Genomic DNA, 10,933 nt, shown 5'->3' with positions numbered 1-10,933 from the left:
TCCTCCCCCCCTCTCTCCCTCTCCCTCTCCCTCGCGCCCTCTTTCTCTCTCGCGCCCTCCCTCTCCCTCTCTCCCTCTCTCTCTCCCTTGCGCCCCCTCTCTCTCTCCCTCCCCCCCCCTCTCTCTCCCTCCCCCCCCCTCTCTCTCTCCCCCCCCCTCTCTCTCTCCCTCTCCCCCCCCTCTCTCTCTCCCTCTCCCCCCCCTCTCTCTCTCCCTCCCCCCCCCTCTCTCTCTCCCTCCCCCTCCCCTCTCTCTCCCTCCCCCCCCCCTCTCCCTCCCCCCCCCTCTCTCTCCCTCCCCCCCTCTCTCTCTCCCTCCGCCCCCTCTCTCTCCCCCTCCCCCCCCCTCTCTCTCCCCCTCCCCCCCCTCTCTCTCCCCCTCCCCCCTCTCTCTCTCCCCCTCCCCCCTCTCTCTCTCCCCCTCCCCCCTCTCTCTCTCCCCCTCCCCCCTCTCTCTCTCCCCCTCCCCCCTCTCTCTCTCCCCCTCCCCCCTCTCTCTCTCCCTCCCCCCCCTCTCTCTCTCCCTCCCCCCCCTCGCGCCCCCTCTCCCTCTCTCCCTCTCTCCCTCCCCCCCTCGCGCCCCTCTCTCTCTCTCTCCCTCCCACCCCCGCGCCCCCTCTCTCTCTCTCCCTCCCCCCCTCGCGCCCCCTCTCTCTCTCTCTCCCTCCCCCCCTCGCGCCCCCTCTCTCTCTCTCCCTCCCCCCCTCGCGCCCCCCTCTCTCTCTCTCCCTCCCCCCCTCGCGCCCTCTCTCTCTCTCTCTCCCTCCCCCCCCCTCGCGCCCCCTCTCTCTCTCTCCCTCCCCCCCCTCGCGCCCCCTCTCTCTCTCTCCCTCCCCCCCTCGCGCCCCCTCTCTCTCTCTCCCTCCCCCCCTCGCGCCCCCTCTCTCTCTCTCCCTCCCCCCCTCGCGCCCCCTCTCTCTCTCTCCGTCCCCCCCTCGCGCCCCCTTCTCTCTCTCCCTCCCCCCCTCGCGCCCCCTCTCTCTCTCCCTCCCCCCCTCGCGCCCCCTCTCTCTCTCTCCCTCCCCCCCTCGCGCCCCCTCTCTCTCTCCCTCCCCCCCCCTCGCGCCCCCTCTCTCTCTCCCCCCCCTCGCGCCCCCTCTCTCTCCCTCCCCCCCCTCGCGCCCCCTCTCTCTCTCCCTCCCCCCCCCTCGCGCCCCCTCTCTCTCTCCCTCCCCCCCCTCGCGCCCCCTCTCTCCCTCTCCCTCCCCCCCATCGCGCCCCCTCTCTCCCTCTCCCTCCCCCCCGTCGCGCCCCCTCTCTCCCTCTCCCTCCCCCCCGTCGCGCCCCCTCTCTCCCTCTCCCTCCCCCCCGTCGCGCCCCCTCTCTCCCTCTCCCTCCCCCCCTCTCTCCCTCTCCCCCTCTCTCCCCCCCTCGCGCCCCCTCTCTCCCTCTCCCTCCCCCCCTCTCTCCCTCTCCCTCCCCCCCTCTCTCCCCCCCTCGCGCCCTCTCTCTCTCTCGCGCCCTCTCCCTCTCTCCCTCTCTCCCTCTCTCTCTCCCTTGCGCCCCCTCTCTCTCTCCCTCCCCCCCCCTCTCTCTCTCCCTCCCCCCCCCTCTCTCTCTCCCTCCCCCCCCTCTCTCTCTCCCTCCCCCCCCCCTCTCTCTCTCCCTCCCCCCCCCTCTCTCTCTCCCTCCCCCCCCCTCTCTCTCTCCCTCCCCCCCCTCTCTCTCTCCCTCCCCCCCCTCTCTCTCTCCCTCCCCCCCCCCTCTCCCCCCCCCCTCTCTCTCTCCCTGCCCCCCCCTCTCTCTCTCCCTCCCCCCCCCTCTCTCTCTCCCTCCCCCCCCTCTCTCTCTCCCTCCCCCCCCTCTCTCTCCCTCCCCCCCCCTCTCTCTCTCCCTCCCCCCCTCTCTCTCTCCCTCCCCCCCCCTCTCTCTCTCCCTCCCCCCCCTCTCTCTCTCCCTCCCCCCCCTCTCTCTCCCTCCCCCCCCCTCTCTCTCCCTCCCCCCCCTCTCTCTCTCCCTCCCCCCCCTCGCGCCCCCTCTCCCTCTCTCCCTCTCTCCCTCCCCCCCTCGCGCCCCCTCTCTCTCTCTCCCTCCCCCCCCGCACCCCCTCTCTCTCTCTCCCTCCCCCCCCTCGCGCCCTCTCTCTCTCTCTCTCCCTCCCCCTCCTCGCGCCCCCCTCTCCCTCTCTCCCTCCCCCCCCTCGCGCCCCCCCTCTCTCTCTCCCTCCCCCCCCCGCGCCCCCTCTCTCTCTCTCTCCCTCCCCCCCTCGCGCCCCCTCTCTCTCTCTCTCCCTCCCCCCCCTCGCGCCCCCTCTCTCTCTCTCTCCCTCCCCCCCCTCGCGCCCCCTCTCTCTCTCTCTCTCCCCCCCTCGCGCCCCCTCTCTCTCTCTCTCTCTCCCCCCCTCGCGCCCTCTCTCTCTCTCTCTCCCCCCCTCGCGCCCTCTCTCTCTCTCTCTCCCCCCCTCGCGCCCTCTCTCTCTCTCTCCCTCCCCCCCCTCGCGCCCCCTCTCTCTCTCTCTCTCCCTCCCCCCCCTCGCGCCCCCTCTCTCTCTCTCTCTCCCCCCCTCACGCCCCCTCGCGCCCCCTCTCTCTCTCTCTCTCCCCCCCTCGCGCCCCCTCTCTCTCTCTCTCTCCCCCCCTCGCGCCCTCTCTCTCTCTCTCTCTCTTTCCCCCCCTCGCGCTCTCTCTCTCTCTCTCTTCCCCCCCCCCCCCTCGCGCCCTCTCTCTCTCTCTCTCTCCCCCCCTCGCGCCCTCTCTCTCTCTCTCTCTCCCCACCTCGCGCCCTCTCTCTCTCTCTCTCCCCCCCCTCGCGCCCTCTCTCTCTCTCTCTCTCCTCCCCTCGCGCCCTCTCTCTCTCTCTCTCCTCCCCTCGCGCCCTCTCTCTCTCTCTCTCCTCCCCTCGCGCCCTCTCTCTCTCTCTCTCCTCCCCTCGCGCCCTCTCTCTCTCTCTCTCTCTCCCCCCCTCGCGCCCTCTCTCTCTCTCCCCTCCCGCCCGTCGCACCCTCTCTCTCTCTCCCTCCCCCCCGTCGCACCCTCTCTCTCTCTCCCTCCCCCTCGTCGCACCCTCTCTCTCTCTCTCCCTCCCCCCCTCGCGCCCTCTCTCTCTCTCTCCCTCCCCCCCGTCGCGCCCCCTCTCTCCCTCTCCCTCCCCCCCGTCGCGCCCCCTCTCCCTCCCCCCCGTCGCGCCCTCTCTCTCCCTCTCCCTCCCCCCCGTCGCGCCCCCTCTCTCCCTCTCCCTCCCCCCCGTCGCGCCCCCTCTCTCCCTCTCCCTCCCCCCCGTCGCGCCCCCTCTCTCCCTCTCCCTCCCCCCCTCTCTCCCTCTCCCTCCCCCCCTCTCTCCCCCCCTCGCGCCCCCTCTCTCCCTCTCCCTCCCCCTCGCGCCCTCTCTCTCTCTCGCGCCCTCTCCCTCTCTCCCTCTCTCTCTCCCTTGCGCCCCCTCTCTCTCTCCCTCCCCCCCCCTCTCTCTCTCCCTCCCCCCCCTCTCTCCCTCCCCCCCCCCCTCTCTCTCTCCCTCCCCCCCCCTCTCTCTCTCCCTCCCCCCCCCCTCTCTCTCTCTCCCTCCCCCCCCTCTCTCTCTCCCTCCCCCCCCCTCTCTCTCTCCCTCCCCCCCCCTCTCTCTCTCCCTCCCCCCCCCCTCTCTCTCTCCCTCCCCCCCCTCTCTCTCTCCCTCCCCCCCCTCTCTCTCTCTCCCTCCCCCCCCTCCTCTCTCTCTCCCTCCCCCCCCCTCTCTCTCTCCCTCCCCCCCCTCTCTCTCTCCCTCCCCCCCCTCTCTCTCTCCCTCCCCCCTCTCTCTCTCCCCCTCCCCCCTCTCTCTCTCCCCCTCCCCCCTCTCTCTCTCCCCCTCCCCCCTCTCTCTCTCCCCCTCCCCCCCCTCTCTCTCCCCCTCCCCCCCCTCTCTCTCCCCCTCCCCCCTCTCTCTCTCCCTCCCCCCCCCTCTCTCTCTCCCTCCCCCCCCTCTCTCTCTCCCTCCCCCCCCCTCGCGCCCCCTCTCCCTCTCTCCCTCTCTCCCTCCCCCCCTCGCGCCCCCTCTCTCTCTCTCCCTCCCCTCCCCCGCCCCCTCTCTCTCCCTCCCCCCCCCGCGCCCCCTCTCTCTCTCTCCCTCCCCCCCCTCGCGCCCCCTCTCTCTCTCTCTCCCTCCCCCCCTCGCGCCCTCTCTCTCTCTCTCTCCCTTCCCCCCCTCGCGCCCCCTCTCTCTCTCTCCCTCCCCCCCTCGCGCCCCCTCTCTCTCTCTCCCTCCCCCCCCTCGCGCCCCCTCTCTCTCTCTCCCTCCCCCCCTCGCGCCCCCTCTCTCTCTCTCTCCCTCCCCCCCTCGCGCCCCCTCTCTCTCTCTCCCTCCCCCCCCTCGCGCCCCCTCTCTCTCTCCCTCCCCCCCCCTCGCGCCCCCTCTCTCTCTCCCCCCCCCCCTCGCGCCCCCTCTCTCTCTCCCCCCCCCCTCGCGCCCCCTCTCTCTCCCTCCCCCCCCTCGCGCCCCCTCTCTCTCCCTCCCCCCCCTCGCGCCCCCTCTCTCTCTCCCTCCCCCCCCCTCGCGCCCCCTCTCTCTCTCCCTCCCCCCCCTCGCGCCCCCTCTCTCTCTCCCTCCCCCCCCTCGCGCCCCCTCTCTCTCTCCCTCCCCCCCCTCGCGCCCCCTCTCTCTCCCCCCCCCTCGCGCCCCCTCTCTCTCCCCCCCCCTCGCGCCCCCTCTCTCTCCCCCCCCCTCGCGCCCCCTCTCTCTCTCCCCCCCCCCCCCTCGCGCCCCCTCTCTCTCTCTCCCTCCCCCCCTCGCGCCCCCTCTCTCTCTCTCCCTCCCCCCCTCGCGCCCCCTCTCTCTCTCTCCCTCCCCCCCTCGCGCCCTCTCTCTCTCTCTCTCACCCCCCCTCGCGCCCTCTCTCCCTCCCCCCCTCGTGCCCTCTCTCTCTCTCTCTCCCTCCCCCCCTCGCGCCCTCTCTCTCTCTCTCTCTCTCTCCCTCCCCCCCTCGCGCGCTCTCTCTCTCTCTCTCCCTCCCTCCCCCCTTCGCGCTCTCTCTCTCTCTCTCTCTCTCCCCCCCTCGCGCTCTCTCTCTCTCTCTCTCTCTCCCCCTCTCCCCCCCTCGCGCCCTCTCTCTCTCTCTCTCCCCCCCCTCGCGCCCTCTCTCTCTCTCTCTCCCCCCCTCGCGCCCTCTCTCTCTCTCTCTCCCCCCCTCGCGCCCTCTCTCTCTCTCTCTCTCCCCCCCTCGCGCCCTCTCTCTCTCTCTCTCTCCCCCCCTCGCGCCCTCTCTCTCTCTCTCTCTCTCCCCCCCTCGCGCCCTCTCTCTCTCTCTCTCTCTCCCCCCCTCGCGCCCTCTCTCTCTCTCTCTCTCTCTCCCCCCCTCGCGCCCTCTCTCTCTGCTTTCTGTCCTCCCTCTCTGTCCCCCCCTCTCCCTGCACCTTCACTCTCAGTCCCCCACTCTGCTCATCTATCTCTCTCTTCCTGCCCACCCCACCTCCCCCTCTGTCTCTGCCTCCCCCCTCTCTGTCTCTCTGACCATTGCTGAGAGTGGGAACAGCGATTTCCTAACTTCAGATAGCTTCGTGGTTTTTGAGCAGGCTTAAACAAAAATTGAAACCTGCTGGAAAACCCTGAATCAGTCCGAAGTTCGGAAGCTGCCATTGCCGCTCTCAACACCTGTCAGCTTTGAAAATGGAAAGGAGTGTTAATGAGCATTAGAAATTGCAATTCAGCTGTGAAGTGGACAGTGTGAATTTTTAAAATCTTTTCTTTTCGAAGTCTGGTCGGAAAGAAGCCGCCGATGGGAGATTTCTCATCCCTGAAATTACCAGTCACGGACCTCCAAATTTTTTTTATCATGGACACTGGTGTTTGTGTACAAACACATTGCCAACCGTTGGTTTGAACTATTACTGTGTGAACATCAGTGGAAAGAAGATCGGGCGCAGTGAAAAATCAACTATCGATTCGCTACGTGTTTCGTGCTGCTGGCATAGACCAATTACATCCATGGGCAATCCTTTACACTAGACACCTGAGCAAAAGATCTGCCCATTATCTTTGAGTTTACTAACAGAAGTGCTAACAATGACTGATTTTTATATAGTGTGAGCTTGATTATTGTGGTGTGTAGTATTTTTGCTTATGTGTTTTTGTCTATGAGCAAATCTGGATCGTAGGTTTGGCCCATACAGGGTGCTTTACTGGAGCAGTGTTTTCTGCTATCTCAGGTAACAGGACAACACTGTAGGTATCGTACTCTCCAGAGAATAATCATCAGGTTTTGTTGATAATTGTTAGAGGTAAACTATAGTAATCCAAACATGGCAGAAAATAAAAAAGCTGGTTTCAGTTCATAAGAGATTTGCCATGTCCGTGGAAATCATTGTCTAGCCATTAACATCAATAAGGATGTTGGGATAAAGCCCAACTTGTAAGTAGGAGCTCTTTGGCTGAAAAATCAAGCTTTGTTGGAATCAAAAGCAGATTTAAAGTGGGAGGTGGCTGCCTAGGAGACAGAGTGATCAAACACTGTCAGTGCCCTTTCCTGCTGCTTTCTCAAGTACTCCATCAGGAAACAAAATTCACTGTTAAGGCTGAAACAGAGGGAGAGACAGCCTGAGGCTCTCCTTCTGCAAAATTTCATAATTAGTGAGCGATATCCAGCAGTTCAAGTGAAATTTGGCAATATCTCTGCCATTAGTTGGAATACAGGCTCCTCAGTGAGCACCATTACAGAGGATTCCTTCTTTGACTTGGAAGAAGTAACCTTGGAATATGCAAGAAGTTGCAGCTGATGCTCCTTACCAAGAATACTTAAACACTGATCGGGAAATTATGACCATAAGGGACGTGGTTGCAATAGGACATGGGAGATTCCATGAAAGGAGAACAAAGAAGCAGTACCTGGTATCTTCAGTGCAATCATACTAAATAATTGAATAATTCATTGAAGTCCTAGGTCACTTCCCTGATGAGACTTATCAGAAGAAAAGCTAACCTTTGTCAATCAAGGTGTACGAAAACTAAATTAGATACCCCCAAAAACGGGTGCGGGGATTGTGATATGTGATTAACCCACACATTGATTGAAATGCAGGCAGTGTGCCAACTTCATGCTGCCTGCTCAGTATAATGATTTCTGGTGTGTAGCTAGCGCCAAACCTACTGTTCATTGGCTGCATGTATGAGCATGGGGCCCAAAATCGTAATTTCCTAGCATTACTGAAAGCCAGCCTGCATCTGTGTCAGCTGTGGCTCTAGTCTGTGTCACAAGGTGCGAGGTTCAATTCCCATTCCAGGGCTTGGAGCACAAAAATCAAAGCTGACACTCCAGTGCAGTACTGAGGGAGTGCTGCACTGTCAGAGGTTCCATCTTTTGGATGAGATGTTAAACCAAGACCCCATATGCTTGCTCAGGTGGATGTAAAAGATCGCGTGGCAATAGCTTGAAGAACAGCAGGGGAGTTATCTCCAGTATCCTGGCCAATATTTATCCCTCAATCAACATCACAAAAAAAAAACACATTATCTGGTCATTATCTCATTGCTGTTTGTGGGAGTTTATGAGCGTATAGTGGCTGCTGTGTTTCCTGCAACACAACAGTGACTACACTCCACAAGTGCTCTGTTGCTGTAAAGTGCTTTGAAATGTCTGGTGGCCATGAAAGGCACTATACAAATGCAAGTCTTTCTTTTTCTCTTAAAGGGGAGGTGCATTGTGGCTTGAGAAGGTGCTGGGAGTCATGCAGAAAGTGAATCAGTCCAGGGAAACAGTGAGGAATGGCACATGGGAGAGAACAGGCTTCAAGCTTTTCGGACACTGCGCTGGAGGTCTTGGTGGAAGAGACGTAAAGGAGGAGAAATGTCCTGTATCCTGGGGGGCAGGAGGCCCTCCAGGTGCACGATCAAAAGGCAGTGGAAGCTGATAGCAGTGGAGATCAATGCCAGGCATCAAGCTTCGCGGACTTACCTGCAGTGCTGCAAGAAGTTCAAAGATCTCACACAAGTGGTTGATGTCAGTGAATGCATCTTCAAATGCCATATCCTACCAACTGCACCACTAGTCTCTCACTGCTACTGCTCAGTTCACCACATCTCCATCACTCATCTACCAACAATCACAATCAATCAGGTCTCATATCTAATATTCATATGATTCACCTCACCCTCACATGTTTAGCACTGCTGCAAGCCTCATACCTACATCTCACAGCTTGCACACACTGGCAGCTATTCAACCATGACGGCCACATCAGTCAAACATATTGGACGACACTCACTGACACACTTCCCTCTTGAACAGCGCAAGGTGGCGCACATCTAGATACAGCAGGAGCAATCCGGAGCGGACAGGTGCGCCTGCAGGACATAACCCTCATGGAGGAGACCGTGTTGGCCATTGTGGAGGCTGTAGCCAACAGTGGGGCTGAAACCATTGAAGGTGGGGGTATCCTAATTCTCCTTCCCACATCCCACCTTCCCTCATCCCACCATCGCTTCTGATTTACAAGCTGTAAATTTGTCAGTGTGCTCTTACTTTCCACCCCTGTCCTCACTACAACATTACCCTTGTGCCTTTTTCCTTTCAGACTGTAGATGGGGATGGTAGCATAGTGGTAATGTTACTGGATTAATAATCCAGAGACCAGGACTAATACTCTGGAGACATGAGTTCAAATTCCACCATGGCAGTTGGGACGATATGAATTCAATTAATGAATTAGTCTGGAATAAAATGCTTCTCTCATTAATAATGATAATGAAACTTCTGGATTGTTGTGAAAATGTATCTGGTTCACCAATGCCCTTCAGGGGAGGAAATCTTCCATTCTTAACTGGTGTGGCCTACATATGATTTCAGACCCACTGCAATGTGGTTGACTCTTAACTGCTCTCCAAAATGGCCTAGAAAACCACTGCAGAAAACTGGATAGATCACACAGCATCGACTAAGGCACCGGAAGCAGTACACCCTGCTCAGTCAACGCTGCAAAGTCCTCCTGACCAGCATCTGGGGACATGCCAAAAGTGGGAGAGCTGTCCCATACGCTAATCAAACAACAGCCTGAGATAGTCATACTCACCAAATCATACCTTACAGCCAATGTCCCAGACTTGTCCAGCACTGTCCCAGTGCCAGAAGTGGTACTCTGTTGGGAAGGAGTGGCCCTGGGAGTCCTCAGCATTGACTTTGGACCCCATAATGTCTGGTGGCATCAGGTCAAGAAAGGCAAGGAAACTTCCTGCTGATTCCCACCTACTGCCCTCCGTCAGTTGATAAATCAGTGCTCCTCCATGTTGAACATGACTAGCAAAGACACAGAATGTACTCTGGCTGGGGACTTCAATGCTTGGCTTGATAGCACCATGACTGGCTGAGACCTGAAGGACATATCTGCCAGAGCGGGCCTGTAACAGGTAGTGAGAGAACCAACAAGAGGAAAATACTCACTTGACCTCATCCTCACAAACTTGTCACTGATGCATCTGGTAGGAGTGTTCTGTCTTCACACTTTCACACTCGGGACACTCCACTGTATTGTGTGGCACTACTGTAACAACGCAAACAGATGGACCGCTGGGTTGAGCACTACCTAGAACTGTACTCCAGGGAGAATGCTGTCACTGAGACTGCCCTCAATGCAGCCCAGCCTCTACCAGTCATGGATGAGCTGGACATACAGCCAACCAAATCGGAACTCAGTGATGCCATTGATTCCCTAGCCAGCGGAAAAGCCCCTGGGAAGGACAGCATTACCCCTGAAATAATCAAGAGTGCCAAGCCTGCTATACTCTCAGCACTACATGAACTGCTATGCCTGTGCTGGGACGAGGGAGCAGTACCCCAGGACATGCGCGATGCCAACATCATCACCCTCTATAAAAACAAAGGTGACCGCGGTGACTGCAACAACTACCGTGGAATCTCCCTGCTCAGCATAGTGGGGAAAGTCTTTGCTCGAGTCGCTCTGAACAGGCTCCAGAAGCTGGCCGAGCGCGTCTACCCTGAGGCACAGTGTGGCTTTCGTGCAGAGAGATCGACTATTGACATGCTGTTCTCCCTTCGTCAGATACAGGAGAAATGCCGTGAACAACAGATGCCCCTCTACATTGCTTTCATTGATCTCTCCAAAGCCTTTGACCTCGTCAGCAGACGTGGTCTCTTCAGACTACTAGAAAAGATCGGATGTCCACCAAAGCTACTAAGTATCATCACCTCATTCCATGACAATATGAAAGGCACAATTCAACATGGTGGCTCCTCATCAGAGCCCTTTCCTATCCTGAGTGGTGTGAAACAGGGCTGTGTTCTCGCACCCACACTTTTTGGGATTTTCTTCTCCCTGCTGCTTTCACATGCGTTCAAATCCTCTGAAGAAGGAATTTTCCTCCACACAAGATCAGGGGGCAGGTTGTTCAACCTTGCCCGTCTAAGAGCGAAGTCCAAAGTACGGAAAGTCCTCATCAGAGAACTCCTCTTTGCTGACGATGCTGCTTTAACATCTCACACTGAAGAATGCCTGCAGAGTCTCATCGACAGGTTTGCGTCTGCCTGCAATGAATTTGGCCTAACCATCAGCCTCAAGAAAACGAACATCATGGGGCAGGATGTCAGAAATGCTCCATCCATCAATATTGGCGACCACGCTCTGGAAGTGGTTCAAGAGTTCACCTACCTAGGCTCAACTATCACCAGTAACCTGTCTCTAGATGCAGAAATCAACAAGCGCATGGGTAAGGCTTCCACTGCTATGTTCAGACTGGCCAAGAGAGTGTGGGAAAATGGCGCACTGACACGGAACACAAAAGTCCGAGTGTATCAGGCCTGTGTCCTCAGTACCTTGCTCTACGGCAGCGAGGCCTGGACAACGTATGCCAGCCAAGAGCGACGTCTCAATTCATTCCATCTTCGCTGCCTTCGGAGAATACTTGGCATCAGGTGGCAGGACTATATCTCCAACACAGAAGTCCTTGAAGCGGCCAACATCCCCAGCTTATACACACTACTGAGTCAGCGGCGCTTGAGATGGCTTGGCCATGTGAGCCGC

The 10,933-nt window shown here is 59.6% G+C and overlaps 1 protein-coding gene across 4 annotated transcripts in view; it reads left to right on the top strand.

Annotated features, from left to right (window-relative positions):
• The window catches only part of zmym4.1 (zinc finger MYM-type containing 4, tandem duplicate 1), a 276,696-nt gene that overhangs the window by 86,332 nt on the left and 179,431 nt on the right, over positions 1-10,933 (top strand). The gene's annotated exons all lie outside the window — the stretch shown is intronic.

The sequence above is a fragment of the Heterodontus francisci genome, chromosome 31, assembly GCF_036365525.1.
Source record: "Heterodontus francisci isolate sHetFra1 chromosome 31, sHetFra1.hap1, whole genome shotgun sequence".
NCBI classification, from domain to species: Eukaryota; Metazoa; Chordata; class Chondrichthyes; order Heterodontiformes; family Heterodontidae; genus Heterodontus; species Heterodontus francisci.
This window is presented reverse-complemented; position numbering and strand designations above follow the sequence as displayed.